The sequence below is a fragment of the Pholcus phalangioides genome, unplaced genomic scaffold (genome assembly GCF_987345545.1).
Source record: "Pholcus phalangioides strain wild (caught in Gottingen) unplaced genomic scaffold, Ppha-v1.0 ptg000007l_1, whole genome shotgun sequence".
NCBI lineage: Eukaryota > Metazoa > Arthropoda > Arachnida > Araneae > Pholcidae > Pholcus > Pholcus phalangioides.
Window position 1 is genome coordinate 62,355,839 of NW_028301600.1, and position 18,222 is coordinate 62,374,060.

At 31.0% G+C, this 18,222-nt stretch overlaps 1 protein-coding gene across 2 annotated transcripts in view; it reads right to left on the reverse strand.

Annotated features, from left to right (window-relative positions):
* Window positions 1-18,222, reverse strand: part of LOC149085603 (uncharacterized) — a 145,458-nt gene that overhangs the window by 76,162 nt on the left and 51,074 nt on the right. The window lies entirely within an intron of this gene.

An 18,222-nucleotide genomic window follows, 5' to 3' on the forward strand; every position in this document is an offset into this window, starting at 1 on the left:
CTTTGGGAAACACTGGTCTACAGTATAACCTGGGCAAGTGGTTGAAGATAAAAACTTTGACGGATTTTTAGAAACGCTATTTCAAGGCTTGTTATGCCATCTGTCATTTTTGCCGACTGGTCACGATTTCATATCTGAAACCCAATCCCATTGTCAGCCTTAAAAAATTCATCAACGCGAATCAATAATTACTCACCGGGTCTGTATCTCTTAATTTCAACTCACGAGTGAAAGCTTTTTCTTGCCTCCGAAACCAAAGTGTTATAAAACCACAACTTTATAATAGGTGTGTCTATATACTACATATCATAGACATCATATGTAGTACATGACGTTTGTTTGCACAGATTTCAGAAAACATGGAATTTTTTAAGGAATCTGATTGACTTTTTACTTTTAATTTAGTACGTTGTGCAGGAATAAATGAATTTTTGATTGTAAGTTATACCAAAAGATAGGTGTTTTTTTTTATTTTCGTTCCAATTAACTAGTTATATTTCTTTGTATGAAAAATAGCACTCCGACTTTCGCCAATTCGACTTATTACCTTAACAGCGTAACTATGGGTCAAAAAAGCAAAAAGGCATCTCTGTACACAGTAACAAAACGGAAAATCATGTTGCAACTGCCGGTGAGAGAATACAATAGCGTTTCCAAATACTGCTAGAGGAGCCTTTCTCTCGCGCATAGAATAAATCACATACCATCGCTAGTACTGAAATTTTGATCATTTACATACCAAATATTTGCATAGGCTGTAATTTAATTCTGAACGGGCGCATAAAATATTTTGCAACAGAGTGTATTATCGAATAACTATAATAGACAGACATAAAGCATTCCTTCAAAGAAATATTTGCATATTCTGAAATATATCAGTATTCTATTGGTCAGAATTTAACATCCACGTTTCAAAATACTTATAGATACACTAAATCCTTATTTTATTGATAAAAATTCTAAAATGCTTCTTGTATGTCAAATGGATAAGAACACATTTTTTGAACTATGTTGTTTTTAAGGTACTTAAGCCCTTATATTTATACGAGATAATATTCTAAAACGATAAGAAAAAGAGACCATATTTACTAAATTGTTATTACATTGTAGTACATCGTCTCTAAACTGAAATCGATATCACAGAAAATATGTCAAATTATCACATTTTTTCTTGCTACTAGCGAATAAAATTTTGAGAAAAAACATCATTTTGTTAGTATAAAATTGCGATGCGAATACTTTTTTTCGTTATCTAGTGAAAAACGGAACAATAAAACTGCATGACAAATACTACGATGTTTTTGAATTTACATGCTTCGAAGAAATTCAGAAATGTATATATATCTATAAAATAAAAGTCATGGTAATGGTAAAAGGGAAAAATATCATATATGTGTAGTTTTGTGTCCTTTTTTTCCCATCTTTAAATTCGATGTACGCTCTGCCGAACGTTAAGTCAAACTGCGAAATAACTTGCGTTTTTGCGAAACCAAACCATCTTACAAAAGAAAAATACTGCTTTTAAGTCACCAGAAAGTTTGCAGCAGCAGTAGTTCTGCTCTACCATTTCTATCTCGTTGCCCTCTCGGTCCTTTTCCTTTTTACAGCCATTTCCATTTGACGTTCTACAGCGAAAGGCTTTTTCTCCATCTACTCCTCCTTTTCTTTTTTCATTCTCCTCTGTCTTTCTCGTGTATCTTTTTATTTTATATCACCAATAGGTACGACTTACAAAGAAAGTATTCTCGAATGTAAGAATGAAGAATGGTCCAATATATACATTTCTTCCCATTCCCTCGGAAAAGCTAACACATTCAAGAACGTATTCCAAGGAAATTTTTCTCTTGTGCATGTGTGTGGGGTTTTTTTTTTATTCTTCTCTGATACATAGAAATCGATAAATGGCTGTTTTTGAGACATTTTTATTTATCCTTTTCATATCAATTCCATTTGTTAGGAATTTTCTTGTTAAAAATAGAGAAAAATAATTGTGTTGCTCAAGTGAAAGAAGATCTGAATGTGTTGGTGTTTAACTGGAATAGCGTTTCATTTCTGTATAAAATATAGGGCTGGGATTCGATTAAAATTTTTAACTGGTTAATCAAAAAATGTTAATAAATTAATCGAATTTTAAGCGAATATCTTCAAATGCTATTCATTCCTAGCAAACGTAGTGTTGGTAACATCAATTGATGCTATAAAAATGCATTCTATTTATTTCACGTATCTACCCACTGGATGGATGTAAACAAATACAGAAATAGATTAAGAAATAAAGGCCGCGCATGCTCGAAGCTATTTAATATCTTTTCCCCCTTGTCCAGAAAAATTAATGCGCAAATTTCTAGACTTTTGAATGTTTACTCTACCCATGTTACTCTATGGAAAATGTTCTCCTAAAATGTATTTCGATAGGGGATACACATTTGCGTTTCTGAATAACTTAGATAGCAAAATATATAAGTGATCCAACCATCTGAAACTCAAAAGTGAAAATTTGCACATCCATGTCTTTGGTATGAAAGGGACGATATATATGCTGAACATTCTTGTCATATTCTCGAATTTCTTAACTTGAATCTGGTCGTTTTTTCATAATCAGTAATTTTAGAAATCATCACTAGTTTTCGTCGAATCGACTTGTGTTTACTCATGCCGAAAAGTTTTATCAAAATATTGATTCAAGTAATTTTAAATATGGTCACGTATCTGAAATGTTTTGTATAGGAACATAATTTAAGATATTTAATTGGTTTAGTCAAATAAATCAAGTTTATAATTTAACTTTTGATAACAATTTCAATCGAATTTTGATCGGATTGATCGAATCGATTAACTGAACTAAAATTTTTAATTGTGATTAACAATTGATCTATTAACTGACCCGATTAATCGGACCAGTTCTAATAAAATATATCAACATTCTTATCAAAGATGTTTACCAATGTGTTGATAATATTAGATGGAAGAACCTTCAAAAAATCATGTTTGTTATACTGTCATTACCCAAGAAGGGGACCTTTTTATTTTTAATATTTTTAATTATCTCGAGGATCTCACTGGTCTTCACGTGTGTTAGTGAATGACTCTTCATCAGTATATAAATGTACAAGATCATTTGTACCATGTAGTCTGTTAATATTGATGGCTCCTGGCTTACAAATTCTAATTTATTTCCAGATGGGATCCATCCAAAACATCCACCTCGTCAAGAAATTCATCCCATCTCTGAGAGTGGTATTCCTTGAGGCTGTTTCTTATTTCTCTGGACATACGGTTTATCATATTACGGAGATTAAGGACTCTCGTACGCTGTACGCGTCTTCTGAGTCGATTTCTGAAGTTAATTTTACACTTCAATTGCTCGGATATGCCATAATTTTTAAAGCCTCAATACACCTTGTCGAATTATTTACTGTATTTTTATTTATTTCAGTAATTTTCTCTGCTGGTATATCAATATTTCTCATAAACGAGTCTCTCATAACTTCTAATATTGTAGAAAAGTCTCAAAAACTATGATCTAGTAGAAATATTATTGAAAATATTATTTAACCTTTAATTAATTTAAATTTGGTACAATTATTTTTGATTGTTATATGCTATGCTATGTCAGCACAATGTTTTACACATTTTCAAAACTTGTGTTTTTGCAAATTTTCAAATATATCAATAACACCGAGCGCGTAAGAGAAAATAACACGATATCAATGTAAATGAATTCATATGATGACGCAAAATATTTGAGATCCATCATAAAAACTTAATTTATAAAAAAATCGACTTTTTCCTAAACTTTTAAAAAAATTTGAATTTTCAATTGAATAATAATAATATTAAATAAGATGGCTCCTGGCCATCATTGCATTGAGTCAATGCAATCTCAATGTTTTCTCATTTTATGAAGTAAACAGTTTTCTTTATTTTGAATCACTTTTTATTCAACTATATATATAAATAGCATGATATTTTATCATGCAAGAGTTAATAATGCTTATTTTAATGTTCGAAAATTTGCAAACAAATGAAATAAAATAATAAATATTCGAGTTATGTGAAACATTGTATTGGCGTAGAATACCATATACAATTAGAAATGTGTGAACAGTATTTGAGTCAAGTCAATGGTTAAATGAGTCTTCCAGTTGCAAAACTCGTTAAGCGCCAACCAGTTTTTTACAGAATGTGAAAAAGAAACTTTTGTAGAGTGTATTTTTCGAGCTGACTGCTTGAAATTTAAAATTTTAACATCATAACATTAACATTTTAACAAGCGTCAGCTCAAAAAATATACTCTACAAAAGTTTCTTTTTCACTTCCTGTAAAAAAAATTGGGTTGGTGCTTAACGAGCTTTGCAACTGGACGACTCAAATAATATTTCCACAAGAATATAGCTTTTAGGCTTTTTGAGCATGTAAAAAGGCGAGACTTCTTGAAGTGAATTTCAGGTTCATTCAACTTCACACTTTCACTAAATTTCAAAAACATATAAATTTGTTTCATCCTGGGTTACAATTAAGTACTACATGAATAACCAAATTAATTATTTTGTATATTTCTGCCTGATGTACAGGGTGATTGTAAATTCATGGGACAAACTTTAAGAGGTGATATAAGATACCAAAATAAGCATTTTTGATCATAGAATGTGATCGTATCGCAATAGCAAAGGCGATAGAGGGTGTTTTTAGAGAGTGCTCAATAGCATTTCACGAAAAATAAATATATTTTCTCGACGAATTTGTTGCGATGTGTGCTGTCAACCATTCGAGGGTGCATATGCCTCATTAGGACCATCAAGGTTATGCTGCACCAAACAATGATCAAGCGGTATGACTTGTGGTATAATTTGCGTTACCAGGTTGCACTAGGTCTACTACATTACAATGCCTTGCACCCTTAAATGGTTGATTGCACTTATTGTAGCAAATCTCGGGAAAATATATTTATTTTCATGTGAAGTGCTGTTGAGCACTCTCTAAAAACACCTTCTACCGTCTTCGCTTTTGCAATTCGATCACATATACTACGACCAAAAATGCTTGTTTAGGAGTCTTATATTAACACTTAAAGTTGGTCCTATGAATTTAGAATCACCCTGCATACAATCAAAAACTGTAGGTTTCTACAGAAGCATTTGATTGTATGCAGGGTGATTCTAAATTCATAGGACAAACTTTAAGTGGTGATATAAGACTCCTAAACAAGCATTTTTGGTCGTGATAAACTGTAGCTTTCTACAGAAGCATATCACCGATTCCACCTCAGTACCTAAAATTAAACACAGTATCATTATTCAGTACTGTAAGTACAAGTATTTATAGTTCCCTCTTTGTAATTTTTTCACTAATCTGTCATTAGCTAAACGTATCTAAAAACAGTGCTTTCAATTGAAAAAAAAAATCGAGTTTTCAATATGTGAATCTCATAAATCTTACAAGTAATCCGAGAAGCAATCAAGGCCCATCAAAGTAATTAATTTACAATCCGTAACCAAACACCTGTGCATTATTATAATAATATTCGCAGATGATAACGACGATGGTGCCTTCGCTTACTTTCAATAATAAAACTAGTATTTTCTTTACGTATGTATCACATAAATATAATTTAGTACAGTGAGTAGAAAATTCTGAGAAGTACATGGTCTTATGCATTTTCAATAAAAAAAAAGGAGGCAATCTAGAAAATGGATTTTTATATTCCCGAGAAGGAAACAACGTCCACCTGGAATTTATAGTGAAACTAACAAAGCAAAGAGAAATAGCCCAAGTAGCTATAAGTGAGATCTGAAATTATGTGTTCTCTTGCTGAAACCTTTTTCTTTCTTCATTTTGCTCTACTTTGTGGATGAAAAGTTCAGGAGATATACGATCACCTTTTTCTGTCCTTTTACGTAGTCAAGAAAAAGAAAACATGAGACGATTTTTGAAGTCAACCGACTCCCACGCGGCAAAGAATTTGAGCCCATCTGCTACCGTTATGAACATCAAATGATTTCAGCAAGCTTGCTCATCTATATAAATGAACCAGTGATATGAGAACAGAAGTTAAAAATAAAAATTACCTATAGTTGGGCCTCTATTAAACCAGCTTCGGTTAACGGAATATCGGTTTATTCAAGTTGTTTTCGATTTAGAAAAAGAAGGTGCAGCAAAATTACGTACAAAACGCTTTGCATTACAACAAACTAGTTGTTTGTCAATTGCAGATAAGAATTTTAGTTGAGTTAATCGACTCGATCAATGCGATCAAAATTCGATTGAAATTGTTATCGATTGAAAAGTTGTATTATAAACTTGATATATTTGACTAAACCGATTAAATGTCACAAAACATTTCAGATAAGCGACCACATTTAAAAATATTTGAATTAATATTTTGATCAAATTTTTCGACATGAGGCAGCACAAGTCGATTCAACGAAAACTAGTGATGATTTCTAAAACTAATGATTATGAAAAAAACGATAAGATCCAAGTCAAGAAATTCCAGAATATGACTAACACTTTCAGCATATACCGTCCCTTTCATACCAGAGACATGAATGAGCAAATTTTCACTTTTGAGTTTATCAGCTGGTTGGATCACTTATTTTGCTATCTGAGTTATCCAGAAACGCAAATGTGAGTCCCCTTGATATAGTGAAACACATTTTACAAAACGTTTTAGGAGAACAACAAACAACTAAACAATAATTGATATAATGTAACTTTATAGTGTATTCACTTTTAGTATTTTCATTACATTCTATAATACAAAGTGTCCGGGCTAAAGGTATCCAAAAGTAGTGGTGTATATTGAGAGAACCACAAATGCTCAGTTATTAAAGTGCTATAACGTCGATATGGGATGGTTCTAACTTTTATATACAAGTGTCCTGACAAGGTTGTTTACGTGACTGCCGATAGCTGCTTTGAGACGTTTTTCATAGCATTTGCGTTGAAAAAACTGAGCTGATCTCCCACTCTAAAGGAATCTCTCTACAGAGAGCGCAAAATCAGGCCTGCAACATTTAAAATTCACGCATTGCAGTACGTAATACAGGGAAGATGAACTGCCGAGGTGTTTACTTCTGAATTTGGAAGACTGATGGCAGCACTTCATGAAAGAAATTATTCAAAAAGAAATTTAACAATGATGCACAACACACATGCGTTAAATTCCGACATGTACCGATTCGTTTGAAGTTTCTCAGAGGAATGTTTACGAGATTCATGTGTGGTTTGGTTGTAGCGTGTGGACGCTAAAGCATAAGATTCAGTGTGCTCTTAAGCTAGCTTAATTTAAATCAGTGGTGCGTGTTGAACGCCTTTACTAACTAATGTAAAGCCTCTCACATGATTTGAAACAGCGTCTGCCGCAGCTGATTTAATAACACTTTAAATCTATCAAACACTTAGACATCGACTACCATGTAGACGTTTGCAGAGTCACTAAAAGTGCTCACATTGAACTTTATTAAATTGCAAATAAACTTGAGGAGTTGTCTTCTTCAATGAATATCAAATTTATAAGTAATTTTGTGTGACTCTCTCACTAAGAACCGTTACTTTTGGATACCTTTAGCTCGGACACCCTGTATTTAAGTTATAAAAATGTTATAAATATTATTGTATTTTAATTTGAAATAGTCTTTGCACAATCTCGTAATTTCAATCATTCGCGTCTTTATTTTATTCAACCTCGAAATCTAATAAGGTCGTTATTATCCGAGGTAGGTTAGGCCTACATCAGCTCGGATAACTAGAGTCCTACGATATATGATTTCGAGTAGTATTTAACGTTCGTCATTATGGAATAGTTTTGCGATCATTTAGGGAAATTTTCAACCTAGAGAATAAATTAATAATAATAGTAAATAAATGAAACTATGGAAATCAACTAACCAATAAATCAAATGAAATTACCATGTAAGCCAGACATTTTAAATTGTTGGAATGTTTTAGATTTCCCTGTGCTGGAAGTAAAAACAAGAAAACTCAATTATGAAGCTTTACTATTTTCTAATCATAAGCTTTAGTTATTTAATTTGGAAAGATTAATGAAAAAATGGACCACAGTTTTGCTCAAAAAGGAATTTTCTGAAACATAATTTTTCGTATATTAGATATGAAGAACAACAGATGTGTGCAGGTTGCTCAAATTTGAAGTATCGTGTTATTTTGTTTCCCAACTATGAATATAATCATTCGATTATCGGGTGAGTCAATGCATCATCGTAAGTGCAAAGTTTCCCAATTGGATATCATTTCGTAGCTAACTAGCCAATAGCTTGAAGTAAGCTTTGTTATCTGCTCTTTATGTATTTCTTTCTGTGCACAAATCAAATAAAAAATGAAAATAAAATTATAAACATTACGAAAAATTGTGTTTTTTTTGGTTTTTGATACTCGGCAGTACTTTTATGCAGCATTGATGTTGACAAAGATTCAACAGAAGGAAAATTATATGAACGCTTTGCTGATTATAAAACATTTTCTGCAAAAAAAATTAAAATAAAATAAAATTGAGGACACACACAAGAACAGGCTCTCATTGCATAACGCAAGGTTTAGAGGAAAGTCTGGGGAGCTTATTGCAATATTTCGTTACACCAATACCATTTCATGCTTCTATGGCTGATTAGATCTATATTTTGGATAATTTTGTAGCCTGAGATCAGTTTATAAACGCAATTGCTAGGTCAACATACATTTCGAAGATGATTCCGAATGGTTATTCCTCTCACAATGATTCAAATCCATACTTGTTAAATCGAAGTCTGATGTGCTAACGAATTGGTTGTGAAGAGGCATACATCATGAACCAACATCGAGCGACTACACATATTCCTCTATTTAAACAGAATTGTGTAAGGAATATCCAGCTAACCAAAAGCTGCCAAATTACGTAGAGATGTATGCGAGTAGAGGAAAATACGTGTCATTCGAGTACTAATAGTAGAGTGGAGGAAAATGTGTGATATATGTGATAATTCCTTGCATAGTTGAAAATGTATCGTTCACCAATCACGCAATTAACACGTGCGGCTTGCTTTCCCGGACCGTTTAAAGTTTGAATTCGCATATTGTGCGAATAGTTCCATGGTGATAAATTTTATAACCATCAATTGAAGAGTTTCATACACAGCATATCTGTATGAAACGGAACGTCAAGAGACCGAAACAATATTCTATTTTAGCCAGATTTCCGTTTTCTAAAGGTGCACATTAAAGCACTAACCATCGATGGGACTATCTTTTGATTCCGTCCAACACAGGTTTCACTATATTCAAACGGAACACTCTCTCTTAAATTTCTGCAATAAAAAAATACCGTTCTTTCTCTTTTTTTATCTTTCGTACACATACACCACATTTTTCCTCGACGGAAAACACACACACTGGAATCTGTTCCAATCACCTACGTCAGGAACTAAGTCATCTATGCACTTTTAGCAATGTAGCCATTGTTTACCAAGTTAACTCTATTGCTTTGCATTCCTGGCTCTCGTCCAATCGTTGACTAGTTTTTTACCCATATATATTCTCTTTTCCTGATGTTAATCTGCTGAAGATTTTCTCGCTTTCTCAGAGGACTACAGACTGATCAGCTCGTTGGTGACATGATTAATGTCGGCACCATTTCCTCGCGATATCTCTCCTTGCATTTTTTTCGCTCCAGGAGGAATAAGTTTTATTCGGAGAAAAAAAAACAAATAGAGAAAATGGTAAAAACATAGAAACGCATATACTAAAGCTTTCCTATCACCCTTCGCAGGTTACTTGCTCTTGACAGACTTCACATTCCTCATCTCCTGTCTGAGGTGAGGCATGATTAAGTACTAGGATGTACATAAATATTACACGTATCGAGCAGTTTTTCTTCGTGACTGAAAATATCAGCTAAGAAAGTTCTGTAAATGTCATATTTTGAACAAAAGACGTCGAATAAAGTGATGTTAATAAATATTATCACATGAACAATCACACTGCATATATGTTGCAAGAGTAATTACGTTTCTAAGTAAAAATCAACTGTGATACGTGTTTCAAAAAATTTCAAAAGCTTGTAAATATGCCGATTTTTCTCAAATGAGAGAAATCGAAATTTGAAGATTGAGTTGAGATTTCAACTCAAATTTCTAATTTGGTTGAACGACCTAGTCGGTGTATAAACATACATTTCGTATTATTCCATAGGGGCGTATGAACCCATCAAGAGAAAAACTTGAATAATTATGTACTAATTATCTTATAATCATTCTAAATCAAATTTAATTTGAACCAAAAATTCGTTTGTTCAAGGAAATGCTTTTTGTAACTTTTTTTAAGTGCATGATTCAACAGCGTTCGTTCTAATACAGGTACACATGCACTCGGAAAAAAAGTTAAAAATACGTTAAAACTATAGTTATTAATAAAGTTAAATAAATTTAGTTAAATAGTTTTCTAATAAAGAAACAATAGCGTCTTTTCATATTATGCGAGTCAATAATGTGGAAAAGTGAATCTTTTATTATTTTGATAAGGATTTATGAATTTATAATAATAAAAAAACAATTTTCTATTGAACTTTATAGCACATGATGAGAAATGCTCGTGATCGAAGCACCAGTTTTACTGGATGTGAACCATTATAAAACAAATCTAATAAATATTTCATCTGTTCATATCTCCTTTGAGAGATACTAATTGCTTCCTCTTCGAGAACATCCTCTTTTTTCACAATATCTCCCTAATCCTCTTTTAATGATGCAGCTTTATATTTCACCATCGAAGTATTAAATCTGTTAGCTTCTAATTCGTTTGTGGTGGAAGAAGCAATGTAGTTTGTTTTGTTATACGCTGGAACTCATTGCTTTTACCAATATTTCGAAAGTTTCACTATACGTAGAGTTCTTAATCCCCCTTTTTTACTCGATTCCTTTCCTTCTGTGCAATATTTACTGTAATACACGACACTATTAAAATTATGTTTTGCATTTAAAAACGTTCATTCGATGATTTCTGTTTTTGTTTGAGTACATAAATAGCATAATGAGCTATTCCCGTCGAAAAAATAAAAGTTAAACATATCACGTCATGAAAGTATTTTAATTAGCATAAGAATACTTTATGAAATGAGATTTTCTGGTTCACTCAAATTGCGAGAGATGTCCTCATTCGTGGTCTTTGATCTTAGAGAAATATTTGCACTGAGAAACATCCCTCAAAAATTAATGACTAGTATCGAATTAGGAATCGGATGTTTGAAACGAGATTATTGAAGTTTAGTTCTGATTCATTCGTTAATTTTAAGCTCGTATTCAAAATGTATCGAATTCATATGGGAGAGGAAGTTCATCTGAATTAAAAGATCATTTATATAAGTAAGACCCAGTGTTGCAATATGTTCTTAGCACGTGCTTGATTGGAAACTTGGTAATAAAGTTCACTATTTACATACTCATATTGACTCTTCTACGAGGTACTCATTAAACATATATAAGACACACACACGTTGTATTTCAAATATTTTTTTTAATTAACCAACGGTGGTGAAAAATTTACTTCATACACGTATACGTACTATTATTTGTTTATCTGTCGGGGAAAATTAGTAATTTTTTACATCTTACCTGTGCGATATGCATGATGATCTTGAGAATCAGATTTTTTTCTATAAATTTATGGATCATCAGAAGTATCAGAAATACAAGTTGTGGGTAATGCTTATTAGATATATACATTACCTGAAAACGAATCCTTCAAAAGAGTCTCTTTCCTTTCTTCTTATTTTGATCATTTACATAAAAAGTGAATAAAGTATTGGCAAAATATGAAAAAAAAACTGCCGTTAATTTGTTACATGATTTCCTTTGAATCCTGAACTCAAAAAAGAAGGAAGTTATACATACAAAGATCAATATCTATGATTGACATATCCTTTGAGCCTTATCGGGACTACGTCCATATACAATACCTGTTGATCACCAATCCAAAAGACATTGACTATCTTGAAAATGTAAGGAAAAACCTCATGAATATTTATATTTCATTGCTGCATGTTTATACCGGACAAATAGTTATCATTTATATTATGATGATTAATTAGAAATTAGAAAAAGACAGACATATATGTAAATAATATTGATTATACAATGCATGAAGATGCGAACATAATATTCAATGAATTTTTATGTAATAATTATGAATAGAAAAATATGTCAAAATGATGACATAAATCGCTGCTAGTTAAATACGTTAAATTACGTTTTATGATACTATTCCATCTTAAAAATGTTTATCGCGTGCGCAAGAAACTTTTATTGTTGTTGTTATAAAAAAAATATAACAACATTTTGATACATATACGATGAATTTGAACACTGTCCGATTTTAAAAAAGTAATTTTCAAAGAGAGCTTGTACGTTCATTTCTTACATCTAATCTGTATTAATACATCTAGTCTTTTAAACTGGTCTATTTATACTTTATTCTTTTTTTGATTGTTTTCCCTTCCATTTTTTAAACGTAACAAGGACGTAGACTTGATTGCGTGACTGATCGCAAGTGTTTGGACAAACAGTAGGATGGTCACGGTACCTTCAAAAAGAAGGACCAATAGTATCATGAATTTTTGCAGGTCTTCCGGTTTTACTTTTTTTTACTGTCTCCAAACATGCACGCAACCCACTCTGAGACTACATAAGAATTTTTAATAGTCTATTCATATGACCGATGTAGCAACTAAATATCATACGCGTGAGAAAGATCAACTCTGGGCGTTGAACACGCACCAGTCTGAAAATTAATTATATCTGTTATATTATGGTTTCACCTTTCATTTTGTTTAATTTTTAACAACTATAGAAAAATGGTGATGGTAAGAGTATATTGGTCTTTTTTTTTAAACTAAATAGCGATCAAAATTAAAGACACGTATTTGATGCTTTGATTAATCGTTAAAATAACGTTTTCATTTGTATTATATATATACAACCTGTTGAGTTTGTTTAAAATATAAGCAAATCGAGCGAATCATTCTTACACAAAATCAGAATTTGAGTCATCAATTCCAATATGATTATTTCATTGTACGTTTTTTTTTACTCAATTTTCTTTTGTGAATCAAATTAATTCACATAAAAAAGTGATGAAATTAATCATGCAAGCTTCAAGTGCCTGTGTGTTTGAGTGTAAAGAATTTTTTACAGTGCAACTGATTGCATGGAAATCCATTTCCATTTTATTAATTGTTTTACATGTGAACAATTTAAACTGATTGCTACAAGTTTATTAGACACCCTAAATACTTTCATTCGATTTCGTTGGATGCATTTCATAGGTGTGGTTTCATTGCTAATAATTATTTACTTCACGGAATTATTTTCCCAAATAAAAATGATTCGGAAACATAAATCAATCAAACAAATTCTTAGGTTGAAGAGAATCACACTAGTTCCAATAGAAAAAAGTATGTATCGAAGTCATTAAGCCACAAATCTTTCTTTGGGCAGTCAGCTTGATTCTTTCACAAGCTTTAAAGTGAACTTCTGACAAAGATCAGACCACAAAAAATGCAAATGAAAAAACGAAAAAAACGTTTCTATACGAATGGGCTACGGAGAGTCTTGAACAAATGCCTGTTGATTTTCTATCGTTTTTCAAGACATTATACTCATCTATCAAATCTGAATCTGTCTAGCCTGGTTTTTTTGGGGAAAAATCATTGAAAATTTCTTGAATAGCTCAAATGGGAAAAAAATGGATACAAAACAAAAGAAATGGCTGCTTGCCAATATATATATATGTGTGTATATATATATATATATATACACAAAAAAGAAAGGAAAAAGAAATCCTTGAAAAATCAACCAAAAGAAATGAAAAAAAAAAACACAATTTGAAAAGATTTCAGGAACGAATTGAAAGTTTTGATGCATTGAAAAAAGACGATTTGCACCTTGAGAACAATGTACAAGATATTGTTTTTTGATGGATCTGTAAATGTTGAAGCATCAAACAGTAAAATGTTTCAAAAAAGTCTTTAACACGCACTCAAAATAATACTAGCGTTTCTTTAAATATCGAGACAAAATTTTTAATAGATTGTTTTTGCAGGAAAGAAAATAAACGAGTTATTTTAAAGTTATTTGCAAATAAATTTTATGAATATGCTATGAAAACAATAAAAGCGGGAAACTATTTCATTACGAAAGTGTACATATAGTGATTTAACAATGATGTTTTCTGCATAATGTTCGTTTTCGGCTTGTGACAATAAAGCATCTTTAAACATCGAAAATTGCTGTAAACAATTTAAAACTGTAATATTTAATATATTTTACTTTCCATAATTTCTTTGGCCACTATAGAAAGTCGTGTCAAAATACGTAGATTCTATACATTACGTAACTTTTATTTCATTAGAATTCACGTTCAATCATTCAATGTCTTGCGCTTATTATGTATATTGTTTGTTTATGTCGATTTATATCATATAAATAAATATTATAATATTGCAAAAGTATTAATAATAATCTAAAATAACTCACGTATTATTCATTTTATTGATACTTTGAGTTTGATGATATTTTACATGCATGATGAAATTATCAAATTAGGAGCTTAAAAAAAAAAGTAATGCAATAACTAGACAATTTTGAAAGTGAAAAGTATTAGGTATCCGATTACCTTTCTTAGCACCTTTCTATGAAATGGTACTGCAGTTAATAACATTTTTCGATAGATAGTATCCCAAAATGGTGAAAAGAATAATAAATTTTGGACTATGTATGCGATTTTCTATGAAAAGTCATTTTGATGTCAAATTTTAAGCAAAATTCATGCAATATTGTAAACACGATTGCAAAATATTCTAGGAATGAAATGTTTTCTTATTTTCACAGTACATTCAGCTAGTGATAATGCAGTTATGAACCAAAATTTAAAGGATTAATATATAGCTAATATAGCTATAAAGGATAATATGTAGTTACACCCAAATCTGTTGATGCACGAATGAATTTTTTGAAATTTCATTTAACATATCGTGTGTAAAACACAACAGGGAGATTCTAAATTCATAGTTTTTAGACAAAATTTAAGAGGTGATATAAGACTCCTAAACAAGCATTTTTGGAATGTGTGATCGAATCGCAAATGCAAAGGCGGCAGAGGATGTTTTTAGAGAGTGCACAAAACAGCACTTCACCAAAAGCAAATATCATATTTTTCTAAGAGATTTGCTGCAATAAATGTTAATTACTAAATTCATGGGACAAACTTGCACCCTCGAATGGTTTATTCGAGGGTGCAGGTACTAAGTTTGTCCCATGAATTTAGAATCATCGTGTATAATAAGGCAAATACGTGTGATAGACCTTAGATTTTGGTTCATAACCTTAAAAATATATGGAAAAATATCATATTAAAATTTCGTAATGATACAATGAATAGATTTTTAGAAATAAAGTTCCAAATTCAAGTAAAATGTCAAAAATATCATTCTCTGTAAAACGCGTTTAAAGTTTTTATTCACAGATTACTCGATGTAAAAGTGCAACACTAAAGTGGGCGTACGTTTGGAACTAAGTGTGATATAAACGCAACTAGTCCTGTTTTTGGAATCACATGAAATGTGGCTTTAATAAGACGCGAATATAAGGAAATCGATATTTTATTCCAAAATGACGTTTTAAACGCACTCGGATACCTTAAAGTTAAAATATTTGTCGGATAAAAAGACTATTAATGAAAAACGTGTATAAAATCCAATCGCATCGAAATATGCAACAGATCAGTTTGAGATGCAATAACAATGTAGAGATTCGGCGAACAAGAAAAAATGCGCATGAAAAAAAAAAAAATACAAAAAGTATATACATCTTCGAAATAATAGTATCATGACAGGCCCTTCTCAACACCACACTAGCCATATATTCATTAGCCAGCACATGAAATCGATAAAGCGTTCCATGCCAACGGCAGAGCAAAAAAAAAAAAAAAAAAGCACTGACATTTGCTATTGTTCGTAACAGAGGATGGAAATAAATGGCGTTTTTAACAATTGACAAGGAACGATATTTTATTTATTATTTTCTTTTAGAGAGAGAGAGTGAGTGAAAGTAACTAATGCGTTGGTTTGTTAATGTTCACTGCTTCACTCATGCTGATCTGAAGTTTGAAATTTTCGCTCCGAACGACGTCTTTTCACCGTCAAGCCGTCTACGAAAAAGAAGGGGTTTTTTTTGTAACATTTATATATATATATCATTATATCTGCACTTCTGTGAGTTACCTTACTCAAGGTAATTATCTCCTGACTGAAAAAAAAAAGACAAATGATAAAAATTGCGGCACGTGGTTTTTCACTACGAGAAAAACATAATTCAATTATTATTTTCTTTTTTTTTTGCTATCTTATTGCGTGACAGACATTTTCTGTCTTTTAATAATTGATTTAGCATTTTCATATACCGTGAGGTTTCGACGAAACTCTCGGATATGGGACTGACTAAAAATTGCGGATGTTGTACATAATGAAATATACAGATGCGGTATAATTATTTAAATATTATTCGATACAGAGATTTCTTTTCGCGTCCACACAATGTAGAAGTCAAGGGATTTAAATCATTTACGAAAATTGTACTCAGAGGAAAGAACTCGAAAACTTGAAAAACTCGGAATGATGATGTTAGGCATGAAGAGAAACAGAAATCACCATAGAACATGATATCGCAAACCACGTTTGGTCGGTAAAAATCACAAAAATACTTATGAAGGGTGTGGCATCGAGTGGGACAAAAAGGCCAATAAAATAAGTAGAAAAAAATTATTAAACAGCATGATCACAACACAGCCTGTGGTATACAAAATAAAGTACAATAATTGAGTGCAAAAAAATAAAATAAAAGATGTCTAATATCCTTCTGAGTTTGTCGCCATTTCATGGTAACACCCTTCATATACATGGGCTCTATTTTTTAAACTGAAAAGGATGATTTAATAAATAGCTATAAAAAGCATACTAAAACAAAGCAATCAGTTGACAAAATGAAATAAAAATCAAAATAATTTACAAAAATGAAATAAAAATCAAAATAATTTACAAAAATGAAATAAAAATCAAAATAATTGACAAAAATGAAATAAAAATCAAAATAATTGACAAAAATGAAATAAAAATCAAAATAATTTACAAAAATGAAATAAAAATCAAAATAATTGACAAAAATGAAATAAAAATCAAAATAATTTACAAAAATGAAATAAAAATCAAAATAATTGACAAAAATGAAATAAAAATCAAAATAATTGACAAAAATGAAATAAAAATCAAAATAATTTACAAAAATGAAATAAAAATCAAAATAATTGACAAAAATGAAATAAAAATCAAAATAATTTACAAAAATGAAATAAAAATCAAAATAATTGACAAAAATGAAAGTTACATGCAAATTATGGCTATTATGATCTGTTTTTAAAAATATTCTATGCCTTTTGTTTTTGAAACATTGTGAGAACCAATTTTGAGCGAAAATAAACACATTCTATTATATATGTATTTCACGTTGTTGGAATTAATACTAGAAGGGCCGGACTATGCGTTAAAGCTAAAAAGGCCGCTGGCAGTCAGTTTGACTGCTGCTTCTTTTTATTGCAATACATTTAATTACACCTAATGTTTACAATAAAAATCAACAGGCATTATCCCACATGGTTAATTTGTTAATTTGAAGAAATTTGCATTTTCTTAAGCATACAGTGTCCATAAAATGACTTTGCAACTTATAAATATGAAAATTTAGAGGGCAGTTGTAGATAAAATTTACTATGAAAAAAAGAAAAACATTGCATTTACATCACATCGTACATTGCTGCATTTTGATGATGTACACATTTTTGTATGTATATCACATTCTTTTTATTCACTTTATTTTGTGGTTCGCGCACGCTATGACATAATAGTCTATATATGTAATAGCATAATGCTATAATGCATAATAGTATATAACATATACTATTATGCCACTGTAAATTAGCACTATCCAGGAAAAACTAAGGCACTATTAAAATTCCATACTCAAATTAACTTATTAAAAATATACAATTTAAAAAAAATACATCCTTGTCTTTTTTTTTTCGTCAGTATTATCTGGTTCAGACCAATCACTTCCGGAATCACTATTTTCTCTTTCTGGTAAACAATAGCAGAAATCATGATTTTTGTTGTCAGTAAATCTCCTC